We start from the raw sequence: 15,053 nt of genomic DNA, 5'->3' as shown, positions 1-15,053 counted from the left end.
CACTGCTGTCCCAGGGCCCAGCGCCCTGACCACAGCCCTCCCAGGGCTCACAAACGTGGGGTTGGCTAGGGAAGTGGGGCCCTCCTTGCCCCAACTCAGGCCAGGTCACTCTCATGAATTCCAGGCCCAGAAATGGTCTTCTCTGTGGCCTCCCTACCCAAACAGCGTTGGTACAAAAGCAGACACATAGACCAATGAAACAGAATAGAGGACTCTGGGCCTGGTCCTGTCTACACAGCAGCTACAGCAACGTCCCCACATGGTCATGTCCTTCCCACTGCTTTGAGGATCCCAAATCTCATGACCTCCAACACCATGCACCCACCTTGCCTCCTGCCATGGTTTGAGGACAATGACCTTTCCCCCTCTTCCTTGAGCTCCTCCTTCCCTCTCAGAGGATGCCACACATTCTCCTTGCCTTGGCCTGGAAAGTCTCCCCTCTATAACATCCAGAAGGCTCTTCCCAGCACACTGCTGCTGCATCCCCACCTGTTACCTGAGGGTTCCAGCTACCCACCGCCTCCTCCCTTGACCATTTCTCTTCTAGCAAGTCACACTCTGACTTGATTTGAGGTCAGGATCACCATTTCCCCAAAAACAGCTCCCAGGAAGCTCTCACCTCCTTACCTAACTTTGTTTCTGAATGGCAAAGGGAAAATGCAAATGTCCCAGGAGGGAGGAGGCCAGTTGCCCCAGCCTGTTCCTTCCCAGCAAGGCCTTAGGTTAGGAGCATCATCACCTCCCACTGGAAAAAGTCCTCCCACTTTTAGGACCCCTGGGGCCCAGAAGACAGGGCTGGGTAAGGGCCTTTAAGAGGTCAAAAGAAGAAAGATTCAACAGATGTTACAAAGAAAAAGAACGATGAAAGAAAGTGTCTTCTAGATTTTGCTAAGCCTCTAGAACATTCCTTTTCAATATGATTTTGTTTCCTTCTCTCCTATACTTAACTGTCCCCAAATTCATTCCTCACACGAAAACAGCACGGTCCCTGGGGAAGCCGTTTTAACACACACGTTTTTCTATGTAACTGTGAGCCGGAGCTCGCAGACAATAAAGCTTCTTGTCTGGAGTCCTCCTTGCAGCTCAGACCACGGGGAATTGAAGTGGCGAAGACTGAGCTCCCCGAAGCTCGGCTTTGCCAGATCTCAGAAGAAACTCCCAGTGCAAAGTTCCCACTGATACCCGGAGAGTTTGAGAGGCTCTGAGTACATCTGTTAGTGGGGGCAGGGAAGAACGCCTATGGCTGACAGTGTGAATTTTCCAGCGCCCCAGCTCCTGGCCGGCTCGCCTGAGTCCACGCAGGAATCGCTTAACTTTCTTGCTCCATTTTTCTGCTGTGCCTCCCAGCCTCCCGCACATTCCCTCTCTCTCCTCCCCTCCAGCTGTGTCCACCCAGTTCCTTTTTTTTCCTCCCCCATTTTCCCTCCCTCCTTCCCTCCAGCCCCACCCCCCAGGCCCAGCACAGCCTCCCTGCCTTGGCGCCTACTTAGGCTTGCTGGCTTCAAACTTGGAGCGCAGCAGACAACGGGAAGGGGACGTGGGAGAAGGGCGCTGCAGGCCAGGCCTGCACACACAAGGGCGGCCTCATCTCCACTCCGTTCCAGGGACAGTCGCAGGAAAAGCTGCCTTCCTCCTTCAACTTACCCAGCGCGCGGGGAGGGCGGAGAGACGCAGCACCCAGAGGGGCGGCGGTGCGGGGAGGGCAGTGCCCAGCGGCAGGAGAGGCTGTGGACCGCCGGGCTGGAGCGCAGGGAACATCAAGTGGCCGCCGAGGGAGGAGGGGCTGCATGAATCATTTATAACGGAGGCGGCCAGGGTTTAGGAGCCATCGCTAACTGCCTAACGGAAAGGCTGGCTGGACTCCGGAGATCCAGCCAGTGCTGGCAGCCAGCGTGCTGTCCTCCCTGTGGGTGCCTTTCTCGGATTCCGCCGCATGAACTCGTCCTCCTGGGAGAAGCTGCCGTCTGCATGCCCTCCAGGGGCACACTGCCCTTCAGGTTCCAGAGCTTCAGGGTCATGGTGCCTTGAACTCCCGACTCTGTGGCCCCAAGAGGAAGAGGGAGCTGGGTGGGATATTAGGGACCATATGGACAGAAAGCCCACTGGGTAAGAAGGGGAAACTGAGGCTCGGGAAGGGCGGGAGACTTGTCCAAGGCCCCAGTCCACTGTGCACCTTCTGAGACGGCTCCCTGAAGTTCCCTGAAGGCACTGAGAGCCACAGAGCCAGGAAGTGGAGTCCCTGTGGGCAGTGCAGGGGCAGGGTGGCTCCTCACACACAGGGCTCATGGGAGGATCTGAACCCACATCCCTAGCCAGCCTGAAATGTCACCCATTGGGTTTCAGTCTTTTGAATCAGGCTGTGGAAAATCAACCCCACCCTCTTTTCCTTCTGTAGGGAGTGGACACATGAAAAGTACTTTGGGACAAGGAGCTCCTATCAAACAGAAGATTGGAACCTCACCACCTCCAAAGCCCACTGGCGAGGACTGCCAGGACTGCTGATTCTACTCAGCCACTCACCACCCGCCCCATCTGCCAGGTGCCACGTGTAAGGATGCTGATTTTCTGCCAATGGTTGGGGGGTGGGGGCAGGTGACATAATGGGGTGGAGAGGGGTCATTGCTATGGTCCTGTCATCCTTTGCCATCATAATGACATTCTATACCCTCTTTTCCATCCAATCTCAAGGCATCAAGAATATGAAAAACAGCTTTTCTGTCCCCCAAAGGGAGATCTTACCTTAAGCAGTGGGATTACCATTAAGTACAAGACATTTGACATTTATCCCAGGACAGGATGGGAGGAAGGACCCTGACGGGGCGGGTACTCCAGAGTCAGCCACCTCCTTCCCTCGTCCTGACCTGTCCCGTACGTAGCACTCCTCGTCAGAAGCCCAGACTCCATGTCCCTACAGAGACCCTCTATGGCCAAGCTCCCACCCTACCCTATCCCCGAAGCCCTCTGCTACATTCCTGCAGAAACAAAAGCTGAGGTCTCTAGAAGCAAGACATGCTTCTTATTCAGGAGGCAGGGCTGTGGGACCCAATTTTAAGCCAAGAAATCAGCATAGGCCTGCATGGGCCTCCCTCGAATCTTGAAGAAACTGTGGACATCCCTCAGCACAGGGAGCCAGAGTGAGTCCCATGAACACCAACTTCGTCCCCACTCCGAGTCTGGGCAGTGCTGCCCACAGGCACAGGGTATGGGGCCAGAAATGGCCTGCCCTTCCCTCTCTTGAAGAGGGGGTTCCGGGTCCAGAGAGGTCTGACCTGCTTGGGATACCTGGAGTGGGACACATGGCAAGGCCTCAAATGCAGATGGGCTGCATGAGCAGGCCTTGGTCAGCACTATCTGCGCACCACACACCCTCTCCACGGCATACAGCAGCCCTTGAGATGAGTCTGGTGGCTTCCTGGGATGGGCAGGATGGGGAGGAGATGGTCAAACCAGATTGTGCTTCAGCAACACTTCTATAGGGCCATGGGGTTGCAGAGGGATCAGGGGCTTGTCCCAGTCGATTACACAAAAAGCTCAACCCCACAGCTCCCAGGTCAGCAAAACTGAAAAGCAGACCCCCTTCTTGGGTGGTATGGCCTCCAAGGGCACCACAAAGGGCATGAAAAGAAAACAAGGGAAGGGAACCAAACTTTTCCCCAGCCTCAGGGAGCACTAGACCAGGCTGGAGGCTGGTGGAACGGAGCCTCCAACCCTTTCCTGATGGGACCCTTGCCAGAAGGACCCCTTCCCTCCTAGTGGCGAGGACAGAACTCCTTAAGTTCAGAATCCTGATCCTTCTGAGAGTAGTTGGGTGGCAATTGTGTTGCATGGGGGGTGGGGTGTCTATGCAGGCAGTAGGACCTGGCCCAGCTGCTGTTGATTGCAGTGAGCTCATCAGTGAGGCTCCTCTCCATGCAGTGGCCGCTCTGGAGCCGAGGAAGGGCTGCAATCACACGGGCAAGCGCTCAGATGCCCAAGATGCCTTTAGTCAGCTCTTCCGGCTCGGGCTCCCCAGTTTCAGCCTCCCCAGCCCCAATACTATCCTTAGACAAGTGAGTGAGGCCTCAGGCAGAATCCGAGGGCACCATTACCAGCCCTTCCCCTCAGTTTCCCTGGGGCAATGCTAAGGCTCAGAATGAGCCATTACCAAGTTGGAAGACACTGCTCCTGGCTGGACCCCAACAGCAAATGCCTCACAGAAAGGGCTGCTCTCTGGGCCCTGCAGCCACCTCTAGAGAGACCCCTTCCCAAGATATCTGCAGCCCTGGCCAGGCCGTCCATAGGCAGTGATGATTCTGAGCTGGTTCTCTTCAGCCAGGCTTAGAAGAGGAGGGGGTTTGTATGTTTCTATGACATATAAGTGCCCCACAGAGATCCAAAGCCCTGCTCAGGTAAGACAGGGTGGGAGCGCCTCCAAGAAGCCCTCTCCAATACCCCTTCCACCCCCACCTTCAGCCACCGAGACACACGGGCTCTGCACAGAGCAGGCCTCGCAGGGTCGCAGGCTGGAGAAGGGATCAGCTGGAGCTGCTTTGGCTCTGGGCAACCCATGTAAGAGACAGCAGGTGGGAAACAGACACAGCTGGGCAACAAAACCACAGCCAAGGCCAGCCTGTGTGCTCTCCTCCCAGGGGTCAGTGCCTCCCATAGCCACCTCTCCCGGAAGCAGCCCTCCCATCTGTGTGCCCTCCCCACAGGGAGACCATGGCATCCTATCAGTATCCCCACACCGGCCCTCACAGAGCCTCCTCCTGCAGGCTGGCACTTGGACTCTCCACACCCAGAACTTTCCCTGGCTCCACCAAAGCCCAGTAGGTCACCTCCAAGTCTAGTGACTGCCCTTGGGAATTTGTCTACTTCTCCAACTGTCCCTCTCACACAGGCCATTTTGCTGCCAAATTGGCCCTTCCACCAACCCTAATATGCCCGCAAACGCAGCAGACACCACCCTCTCTCCTGTCCACATTGATGCTTGGGCCCCGTCAACTCCTCCTCCAAGCAAGAGGCTTCCTGGAAGGGCTGCTACAGCCTCGCCCTCCTGTGACTCAGCTTATCTGTGCTGTTCCTGGGACATATCAGATCCTTTCTTTTATTCTGAATGCAGGCTACCACTTACAAATGAGCTGTGTTCTCAAAGATTGGCATATTATAAACCAATGATTTGGAACTTAAATGCATTTTCCCATAAAAATAATGTAACATAATATGAGTAGCTTTCCGTGGCAGCCCACAACTGCCCAGACAACCCACATTGTGGCTAAGATACTAAGGAGGTGCAGTTAAAACCTCTATTTAAAAAATACAATACTAGTAATTAAGCAGACTGAAAACCATTAAGCATCTGATTAAAACAGAATAAAGAACTGAGCGTTATTCACTGGCGTCCTAGTGCTTGAAGAAGGCAGGCTCCCATCATAGCAGGAGAGGCAGCCCGAGGTGGATTCCACAGCCCTGGGGTTGTGCAATCACAGGCGTGGGGTGAAGACCGCGGTCAGGAAGAGGCTAGTGCTGACTGGGTCAGGCAGCCCTTGACCAGGGGCAACATGGGCACCCGCTGGAGCCAAGACACGCAGGGTCCTGAGGGGCAGTGGGCGGCTGCTGGAGAAATGCCTGCAATAGCTCCTCTCAGGGGAACTTGTGGGTTTCATGCTTCCAGGGGCTCCCAGAAGCTCCTGTCAGTCCATCAGCAGGCACATTGTTCTCTCACTGGTCTTGAAAAAGGCCAAGCTGTGAGTGGTCTAAGCCGAGTCCTCCAATGGCTCAACCACAGCCATAGTCCCTTCCAGGCGCTCCGGTCACCTTGCAGCCCTATGAAGCAGATGTTGTTAACACGGGTGAAAACCCAAGACTTGAGTTCTTGCAGCTGGCGAGGGGCAGAGCTGATCCCCAGCCGCTCGTCTGCCTCTGGAAGGGAGCCATGGAGGAAAGGGGAGATATAAGCTACCATCTCATGCCACCAATGAACACAAAGCATAATTTGCCACCAGCCCTATCGGCTGCAGGTCTAAGCAGGCTGCCCTCTTGGGCGACAGGAGCCCCACGCTGCGCCAGTGCCAGCCTTCCACTTTGGCTGTATTGCCAACCCCACATGCGCTCACCCGGAACCTCCGAGCACCCACCCTGCACAGAGACATTGTGCATTTCCTCAAAGATTTGAGAAGGCCCCGGCTTGGCGCTCCCCTCTCCGACCAGCTCAGCACCCTTGCTGGCCCAACTGCACGCTATGTGCTTATGATGGACCCACAAGGGTTTCCAGCTCCCACAGTTCTTGCCAACCTACTCCATGGAAGACAGAGAGATGGGGGTAGGCACTGCTCAGCATATTTTACAGATAAGGAAACAGGGGGGCCTGAAGTCACACAGATACCTTAGTGGCAGGGCAAACATAACCCAGGAGCCCCCGGAGGCCCCAGACAGCAAGGCCTGCTGTGTCCCCAGTACTTCATGCAATGCCTGGCACACAGCAGGAGCACTGGTAGAGTGGTGGGCAAACTGCATCCTGATGATAGGAGGCATTTCCTGTGTAGGCATTTCTTTAATCTACAAACATTTAGTAAATAAATGCCTTTGGGCCAGGACTCACCCCACATTCATTCCAGGTCTCCTTGGAAGCCCTCCTGCATAGACATCTGCCCTCTATATGATAACTTCCCTTTGCCATTGGGCTGCCTCCCCTTCGCCATCATAGCCCGTCAGCTGAGCCTTGCCTGCCAAAGTGGGAAAGCTTTTCTTACTTGTTTCTGGCAGGAAGAAAGAGGAAGAAAAGACTAGCACACAGGCCACATCACCCCTTCTGTGGCGGCTGTGCGTCTCCATGTTCCTCCTCCCCATCTGGGGTGGTTCACCCCTCAGATGTATAATGAATCAGGCACTTGCTCATTAATAAAAAATGACAAGCGATCATCTCATTGAAATCTGCCGAGCTGCCAGAGCCTGCAGACACAACCCCCGCCTGGCTCTGCAATTCCTCTGTGGTCAAGTGGTAATGAGTCTGTGGGGTGGACAGGCCAGCCAGTGAGTATCTTAGCACTTAACGTGCAGGCAGGGAAGTCACCTTTCTGCAGCGGGCACCCTCAGGGCTGGCAGGTAAATGCCTTTTTCATCCGTATTAACAAAGGGCTCAGCTCAGCAGGCCCCAGCTCCTCCAGGGTCAGTGAGGTGGGAGAATGCCACAGGCCATGGAGGGTTAATCCTTGCTGTGACAATCAGCAAACCCCTGTGTCCAAATTCTCAAGAGGGACCCAGAGCAGCCCAGGCTTGGAGACTGAACCACTCGGATGCTTTTTTGTTTTAAAAAGCAAGTTGAGTGAGCAAAAGGTCTTGATAGGAGACTAGAGGGCTACAGTGTAGATGACCGCAGCCATGAGACCGCGCTAGGACCCCTCCCAGGCTCCCCCTGGAGCTGAATCACAGGGCAGCAGGCCTGTCCAAGGGTCATGCTGCTGGAGGTGGCTCCAGGAAGCCTGCAAGGGCCTGCTCCTCTTCTCTCTTGGGGCGCCCTTGCTGTTTTATATTCACTTCAGCACCCGCTGCATATAGAGTTTCACAGGCAGTGCTGGAGCCTGGCAGAATGTGAGCCACACTGAACAGACAGCCTGGAATGCAATTCACACTCTCACTCATGGGCTACATGGCTTCAGAGACATCAGGAACCTCAGGTTCCTCATCAGTGAAATGGGTGACTGAGACGATCTTGCAGAGAGGAAATGGGCTCTAGTCATCACCCCGTCATCGAATAATACATGGCAGCTATCACGATTAGGGTGCGAGTTTAGAGCTTCAGCATTCTAAAGGCATAGTGGTCCAGCTTCTGCCTGGTTCACCATCATTTATACCATTTGCATCACCGTTGCACACTCCTGTGCTGGCCATAACGGGTCTGTAATTTTCACAACAATCCTTGGGCCAGGTACATTAACCCTAGCCATATTAGAAATGGGGTAATCCACCCAGGGCCTCAGGGAACCAAGAGGCATAGCCATGGTCTGACCCTTGCTCCTTCCTCACTGCTGGAAGGCTCCCTGTTAACAATGGGCCAGACCCAGGGTTTGAGAGCCCTACCTCTTCCACACAGGGCCTTCTTGCAGGCAAACGGGCTACCCCCAGGTCCCTCCTGCATCTTTTGATCCACCACAACAGTCACCTAAAATGCCCTCCCTGGATCTCCCCCTGCAGCTCAGCCATTCATCCTTCAAGCCAGCCACCTCCCCAAAGTGAGCCCTGACCACTCCAGGGTCAGTGAGTGCTGCTGAGGTCTGCTCCCAGAATCCTGACAGGGAGCTGAGTCCCAGGGGGCCCTCTGAGCTTCTGAAATGGACACTGATAGCTGGCCTGAGTATGCACAGCCCCAGAGCCTGTGCTGGGGGCCTGGGAGAATCTCAGGACCTGAGGGCAGCAAGCCACACCCTGCAGATGAAGAAGCCCAGGGTAGGTGATGGAATGAGATGGGACCTTCGTGCAGCTTCTTGCGGGCACTGGAGCTGACCGGAGCCATGCGTCAGGGCATGCTGTGGTACTGACCCCTTGACTTTAGTGTAAACACCTGTAAACTAGAAGACAAATCTGAACCCCACCCTGGTGTATTACCTCTGCTTCTTACCTAGAGGACCTTAATGATACTCTCCGATACACTCTCCTTGGTCCCCTTCAATCCACCCTCACACCACAGCCAGGAGGAGGGCACACACCTGCATGGCCACTGCCGTGACCTCTGGGGAGCAGACAGAGACAGAGGGGCAAGGCTTGTGTTTCTGCACGTGCTTTCGTACTGTTAGCACCAGTTCTAGAAAATCTGTATAACTTACTAATAACAAAAAAGGAAAGTATTAGCTGGGTGTGGTGGCTCCCGCCTATAATCCTAGCACTTTGGGAGGGTGAGCGGGCAGATCATCTGAGGTGAGGAGTTCAAGACCAGCTTGGCCAACATAGCAAAACCCTGTCTCTAGTAAAAATATAAAAATTAGCTGGGCATGGTGGCAGGTACCTGTAATCCCAGCTACTTGGGAGGCTGAGGCAGGAGAATCACTTGAACGTGGGAGGCGGAGGTTGCAGTGAGCCGAGATTGTGCCATTGTGCTCTACAATGTGGCTCTTGGGCCACAAGAGCAAAACTCCATCTCAAAAAAAAAAGGTGTATCTGTAGGGCTGTCGTAAGGCAAAGCTGCATTCACTCAACACGGCTTCCCTGCTCTTGTTTCAGGAGACAGCCCTTCCTTCAAGAGGGGATGGGGCCACCTGTAAGCTCCAATGACATTCCAAGACAAAAGGGAACTAAGCAGAGCAAGCTCTGCATTTGCAGGCAGGAGGTCTAGGCTTTTGCTTCTTCCATCAGCTCAGTGTGTGATCTCAGGGCCTGAGTGGCCTCACCTGTAAAAATGACAAAGGCCCCTCCCATCCCTGACATTCTCAGACATTTTGGAGATCCTAAGGCAGGGTCCCAGAAAATAGCAAGTAACTTCAGAAGCCCAGCCCCAGGCAGTCTCCTTTAGAAGACAGAAGACTGCTTAAGAAAACCCTTGTAATGAGGCTATTAGCCAGGCCGAAGGGAGGGGGCATCCAGCTCTACAGTGCCTCCGGGAAGCCTCGCTCAGGCAGAGGCACAGCCAGGGCAAGAATGCTCTGGTCCTGCCAGAGCCTGGAACATGCACGCAGAAGACAACTCATTGCAAAACCCATGGCCCCAGGGATAGAGTCTGCCCTACATTAAGAAACACTTTCCAAATGAGATAATTATTTAATAGGTAATAAATGGAGTTGGAGAGAGGACAGTGGGAATTCAGTTGATTAAACGCCTGTGCCCCCCAGCACTGCGGGCCCTCCCCAGAGCCCAGCCTCCTGCCCCACACCTCCTAATGTCCTCTCATGCTCAGCTCACCTCCACCATTTCCTGCTCATGGATAACCAGCCTCTGGCCACTGGGCTGCACAGAGGGCCCAAGCCAGAGGGTCCACAGCAAGGTGGCAGGCTAAATCCAAGCTATACTGCCCACCAGCAACTCAGCAGCTTGTCTTGCCCTGGGGACTGGCAGGCCAGTGGCCAAAGGATGACAAGGACAAAGGTGGAGGCAAGAGAGGGCAGTGGCCAGAAAAGTCAGAAGCTGCCCATTGTTTTTCACTAGGCTGGCTCTGATCCAGAGCCAAGCTTCATGCAAGCTGCCCATTTTAACTCAGCAAAATGGCCTTGATCAGTCTTCAAATCTATGGACGTGGTGGGGGGAAGGGGAGAGACCATCACCCACTAGCCACATGCCAAGTACCACAAGGGGTACGTACATGTGCATTTAATTGCTCAGCTTTGTTTATAGTTTGTTTCTTGACAAATAAAACCACGGAGACTCAGAAAGCTTAAGTGACTTGTTGAAAGCCACACAGCTGGCATCAACCCTGGGAACCAATCCCACCCCTGCCAGCTCCAAAACATGGGCTCTTTCCCCAGCAGCAAGTTGCTGTTCTCCCCTGCCCCTTGAGAATGCAGCCATGTTCACCTAACGTGAGCTCCCTTCCTGCCTCAACCACCCCACACAGAGGCTAGCTGATCCCAATCTCAAACAACTGAAGTTCTCCAGTAACCTTTCCATCTACCCACAAAAGATGCTCTGAGCGACTTCTCCAAGTAGAGCTCTAATAAAGGTGCAAAGGAATTAGAAGCAAGCATGACTCTGAGTGAAAGAGCTTACTATCTGAGTGGACCACAAGGAGAAACAGGCAGAACACCAGAAAATGGGAAGGAGGGTTTACAAGGGCCCAGGCCGTTATCAGGTTGTGAGTGCAAAAAGAGATCAGAAACTGGTGAGGGGGTGGTTGATCCCCTGTGCGCTACACTGAGGTGGGACCTGAATGAAAATAGCTGGAATATAGTAGTTGATGAATGAAAAATACATTGGATTGGTGGGTGGGCTAGTGGATGGATGAATGGATAGGTGTTTGAGTGGGATGAGTGGGTTGATGAATAGGTGGGTGATTGGGTGAGATGGATCAGTTGATGGGTAGCTGAGTCGGGGGATGGATGAGGAGGTGGGTGGGTGGGCGGATGGGTAGGTGGGTGGGCGGATGGATAGGTGGGTGGGTGGATGGACAGGTGGGTGGGTGGGCGGATGGGTAGGTGGGTGGGCAGATGGGTAGGTGGGTGGGCAGATGGGTAGATGGGTGGGTGGGCAGATGAGTAGGTAGGTGGGCGGATGGATAGGTGGGTGGGTGGGTGAGTGGATGGAAGCTCTCTAGTCAGGGTATTTCCTCTTCTCATCTCTCTGCCTCTACCCACATCCCCACCTCACTCCTCTTTCCTCCATAGCCACTTCAGTTTAGATCTTCCCGATGTGCAGCTGCCCATAGAGTGGACAGTGGCTTCAGAGGTTAAGCTCCACAGCCCTGCATGTCTTGGTTGCCCCACTAAGTCCTAAGCCTTCTCCTGCTCTTTAGACTAGCAATGGCCAAAAGGCATGGAAGGATGAGCTTTTCTTCCCGGGTTTCCCTCCACTCCATCTTCACAAGTCCCAGCCCACACCTTTATTATCTCTGCCTGCCCAGGCAGCTCCCACCTTGATATAGATCAGAGGGCCTCTGGGCCCAGTTCAACCCAGAGACGGCTATTCCCTCCAAGCCTGAAAATAAGCTAGGCACACCAAAGGCCCAAGTCCTCATCACAGGCCTTTACTTTTGCATTTTATCCCCATTCCAGCCATACGAGGCTTCTTCAGGCGCTCCTGGAGAACGCAGTGGGACAGCCAATGGAGCAGCCCAGGAAAACGCTGGTCTGCAGAGCCCTGGGAGGGCGGAGGTCAGGCAGGTAGAGCGACACATGGCTCAGGACTGCAGTCCCATGGAGCTCACGGGGCCCTGGGGCTTCCAGTGCTCTGGGGGTGTTCTGTGGGCAGCCAAGCCAGTGCCCTCACACAGTGGCTGGTCCCAGGTCAAAGCCGGGCCCAGGCACTGCAAAGTCTACAGGCCGTGGAGATCGGGGCAGTGGACAGGTCCACTTTAAAACGAGGCCCGTGACTGGGAAAACCCCATCCAAATCTCTACCTAGGAGCCGTCCTGCCTCCAGGCACGGTCAGCCCAAACCCACTATAAATGGCCCGAATCCCAACCTGGAGCCCCGCAGGAAGGAGCTGGAAGGTTCAGCAAAGGGTGGCAAGGTGAGTGGGACCCGCAGCTCCGATCCCAGAGGGCGGCTTCCGAAGCCCACGTTAGAATCTACCTGAGCTGCCTGAGGAGGGCACCCCCTGCCCTCGCTCCCTCCTGGCCAGCATCATGAGAGAAGGCGGTCAGGCAGAGCAGGCAGCAGGTGTAGTGCCTCAGGGGACCAAAGGTCTTTCCAGGATCCTGATTTCACCTGACTGTCCAGCCTGTAGGGGAGGAGACTGTCACGCTCAGCAGATGACTGGGGCAGCACCCCCTGGAGCAGCACCCCCTGGAGCAGCACTGGGCGGGTGATATGACACATCCCGCCAGCCTCAGGGAAGGGAAGGCTGTGTGTGGCTGGAACCGGCACAGGCCCTCTTAAAAGTGGGACCCCAGTGTGACCAGAGGATGGAGGTGAACTCACAAGGCCTGTGTCTGGGCCTTCACATTTGCTGTCCTCTTCACCTAAACAAGTTTGACCCTTTGGCAAACTTTTGCTCATCCGCTGAGACTCAGCTCAGGAGTCACCTCCTCCAGGACGCTCTCCTTGACTCCCAGCCCTGGCCTTGGGCTGCCCTTTTGTGCTCTTACCTCTCTACATTGTAACTCCTACACTCTTGGCTGGTTTTTTCCACTGGAATGTGAACAGCTGGAGAGCAGGAATCTGTCTTATTTCTCATTATAGTCCTTAATACATAATAAGTGTTTGATAAGTGCTGGTCAAATGAAGGAGGGGACAAAAATGGGCTCGGGGAGCCACAGGCCACCATGGACAGGAAGTACCTGTACCTCTTGGCTGTCATCCCCCAGCTGCTCCACCTCATATGGGACCCACATCCCCCACTACCACCACCACCATGCAAATGCAGCCCCCCAGACCCACCCTAGCCAGCTGCGCCTGGGACCCTGCCATTCAGACAGCACCCTGCACAGATGCCAGGAGGCGAGAACCCAAGCAAGTCCCGAGGTGGGGGCCCAACCCCTGGGGCCTGCGAGGGGAGAGGCTCAACACAGGCCTTGTGAGTTCACCTCCATCCTCTGGTCACACTGGCCTCTTCTCCTGAGAGCAACAGTTTGGAAAAGCAAAGGGAGACCTTTGTTGGAAATGAAGAAAAGCATGACAACGCCATCTTTTGGGTTTCCCTCTCTTCTTTCTCTTAATATGCAGTAGACTAGCGACTTAGCAAAACAACAGATCCAAACAGCCAGAAAGCCCAGCACTGCAATCCCATGCCCGGCCTTGCAGACTGGCAGGCCCACTGCTCCTGCCAGACAGGCCCAGAGCCCACCCTTCTCAAGGGAGACCCCTCTGAGCTGCAGAAGAATCTTCTCCCCAGAGCCCATGGTGGAACCGTGTCACTGAATTTCTTTTCCATGACCCCACCTCTCTCCCAGGCCCAGTCCCTGGTGGCCTGAAGTGTCACTCTCTGAACTCAAATCTCCAGCTTCTGTCCTGGATCAAACTGCTCTTGGCAGCCCCACGCCTCACACCGTTGTGCTAACCCGCTTGGCCTGTTCTGCCTCCACCTTCCCTGTCCCTTTGAAGGCTGCCAACGTGGGTCCATAGAATCTGGTTTCTAACTAGAACTACTCCCGGTCCTCCTTTCAGCCTCAGCTGAACCTAGACCTACCTCCCAGAAAGCCTTTACTAAAGACCCTTTGAGGGCCAGCAAGGTACTGGCTCCTCATCCACCTTGCAGAGAAAGTGTCATCTACCGTCTCCTGAGAGGTCATGTCAAGGGCCAGATTGGGTAGGGATTTGGGATTTGCAGTTTGCCCAAAGATGCACATCGTTGTCTTCTCTGTGCTCCTCTGTTCCTGGCCACTCTCTCTCACAGAATTCATTACACCTCATTATCCCTTCCTGCGACTGTCTCCCCCAGAGTGGGTGTATAGCTCCTGACCCTCTTCACACACCCAAAACCATCACAGTGGCAGCACACCAGGGACAGTGAGTGCTGGCCGGCTGTTCTGTTGAACAGCAAAGGTCCTGATGACCTACCAAGGCACACAGGGCACTCAGTACCAGTGACAGCTCAAGGATCACCTCCTCGATGGGATATTTGTATTGCAAGCCAAAGGAATGAACCTATAATGAAGGAATTCTAGGCTTCATCCCAAAGTGGGCTGGGTAGGCAGGAGAGGTATCTGTGGGCAGAGAAGCCTTCCTCAAACCAACCACGTAAACAGCTACCTCCTCTGTCCATGTTTACAGGCAGCCCTGCCTCTGGAATGCTGGCACTGGTCCCGGATGCCATCCCTCAGAAGCACACTCGGCCCTCAGTCCTGCCTCGACTTCACTGGCACTGACACGGCACATCATGCGGGAGTCCTGTCGGACAGCCAGCTGTCCCCCCAGCACCCCTGGTGGGGTTAGGCAGGAGTACTACGTGTTCCAGCACCTCCTTTGGCCTGAAGTGGCTCCACCCGAGCCCAGCGCAGAGCTGGCCTGAAAATGGAGCTCAGGAGGAGCCCCACTGCACAGGGAACAGCTCTCTGCGCATCCGTCTCTGTGTGATCCCATAGGCCTGGACAGGGTAGGGATGACTGCATGTGCTCCATGTCCTCCTCCTCTCCAATTCCTGAAAAGCTCAGGTTCACCATCCACACAGGAGAATGCCATCCAGTCTCTATAATTACTCAACTCCCCCAGGGCCTTCCCCACGCACTCTGGGCCTGAGACTTCTCACGCTTAGTGTGGAGTCTGGCTCCCCATCCCACCTCTGCCTGCCTCTCCAGTCTCAGCTCACTCTTCAAATGACTGGCATGTTTCTCCAAAACAGGACAACGCTGCCCCAGCGGACTGGCCTGCCCCTCCTACCAAACGGCGCCCCTTGGATTCTCTGCAAACCTCCTTCCTAAGGCTCACTCTATCTCAGCTTTCAGTTCTCAAATAGGACCTCCTGGGAGAAGCCTCCCCCAGTTACCCTCCCATGCC

At 54.8% G+C, this 15,053-nt stretch overlaps 1 protein-coding gene across 8 annotated transcripts in view; it reads right to left on the bottom strand.

The window, feature by feature from the left end:
• GLI2 (GLI family zinc finger 2) overlaps positions 1 to 15,053 on the bottom strand; it is a 252,688-nt gene that overhangs the window by 122,808 nt on the left and 114,827 nt on the right. For 4 of the 8 annotated variants that reach the window (XM_035305111.3, XM_078329128.1, XM_035305108.3 and 1 more), the window contains exon 1: positions 1,645 to 1,770. The exons of the other annotated variants lie outside the window; for them this stretch is intronic. The gene's annotated coding sequence lies outside the window, so the exon portion shown is untranslated. Of the gene's footprint in view, positions 1 to 1,644; positions 1,771 to 15,053 lie in introns of those variants that run through there. 8 annotated transcript variants of the gene reach the window in all.

Source organism: Callithrix jacchus, chromosome 6 (assembly GCF_049354715.1).
Source record: "Callithrix jacchus isolate 240 chromosome 6, calJac240_pri, whole genome shotgun sequence".
Taxonomy (NCBI): Eukaryota; Metazoa; Chordata; class Mammalia; order Primates; family Cebidae; genus Callithrix; species Callithrix jacchus.
This window is presented reverse-complemented; position numbering and strand designations above follow the sequence as displayed.